General features: G+C 58.5%; 1 protein-coding gene across 1 annotated transcript in view; it reads left to right on the top strand.

The window, feature by feature from the left end:
* The window catches only part of PANK2 (pantothenate kinase 2), a gene marked incomplete at its 5' end in the record, with an annotated part of 5,689 nt that overhangs the window by 2,728 nt on the left and 2,045 nt on the right, over positions 1-916 (top strand). The window lies entirely within an intron of this gene.

Here is a 916-nt window from a genome sequence, read left to right as displayed (position 1 = left end):
CGGGGATGTGGGCGCGGAACGAGGTACGGCGGGGAGCCCCATCCTGGGGCTCCCCGGCTGCAGCAGCTTCTGGCCCTGCTGCTCTGCCTGGAGTGAGTCGGGTTGTGGTGAGCCGAAGAGCCGTGAATGCACTTGGGGCTGGCCGTTGGTGCCGTTAGATCCTCTGCTTGGTCTGGAGCTGAACAGCTTCTCTGCGGTGGTTTGAGGAGCAGTAGGTGCGGTAAACTGCAGCTCTGGGGACCGCGGAGGGAGATGGAGAGGCAGGGTGGCAGGGCACAGAGCCTGGGGCCCTGACCTGTGTCGTTCTTAGGGGTTCTGGGGACCTGTCCTCTGCTCTTACGGGTTGTTCTCGATTTCGTGTCCAGGCCCCATGGCTGCCATGGCCGTTCCTGTATCTCTGTGCTTTCAGCTTCTTTACAGTGCTGCCTTGTTGCGTTCATGTCAAGCAGCATTGTACAGGGCTATGAAAGAGCAGGGACCTGCTCTCCGTCCCGTGGGGTGAGCTGCCGGGGCGAAGCCGCCTCCTGGCTCCTGCTGGCTGGGGCTCTCACTGTTTATTTACCTTCATTTGCTGCTGAAACGGGGCAAGACGTAAACAGTCTTGTCCTCAACATGTCCTCGCTCTGGAGAGCTGAATGCAAAGTGGGGCTGGATCGTTACAGGAGAGGGTTAATGAGCGTGGGGCTGGAGGGAAGAACTGTGAGTGAAGGAGCAGACAGGGCTTGATCCTCGTTCCTCTGTAAGAGCAGGAACTGAAAAGGATTTTCTTGTTGGAGAACAAAGCTTCGGAGTTCATCACTGGGCTCAGGAGAACTGTTTTGGGACTGAAATCGCTCAGCACCACCTTGACGCAGCTGCTCAACCCTCAACCCCTCCAGGGATGGGGACTCCACCACTGACCTGGGCAGACTGGGAC

The sequence above is a fragment of the Buceros rhinoceros genome, unplaced genomic scaffold (assembly GCF_000710305.1).
Source record: "Buceros rhinoceros silvestris isolate BGI_N320 unplaced genomic scaffold, ASM71030v1 scaffold14532, whole genome shotgun sequence".
NCBI classification, from domain to species: Eukaryota; Metazoa; Chordata; class Aves; order Bucerotiformes; family Bucerotidae; genus Buceros; species Buceros rhinoceros.
The sequence above is the reverse complement of the archived record's forward strand: the minus strand, read 5'-3'. Positions and strand labels throughout refer to the sequence as shown.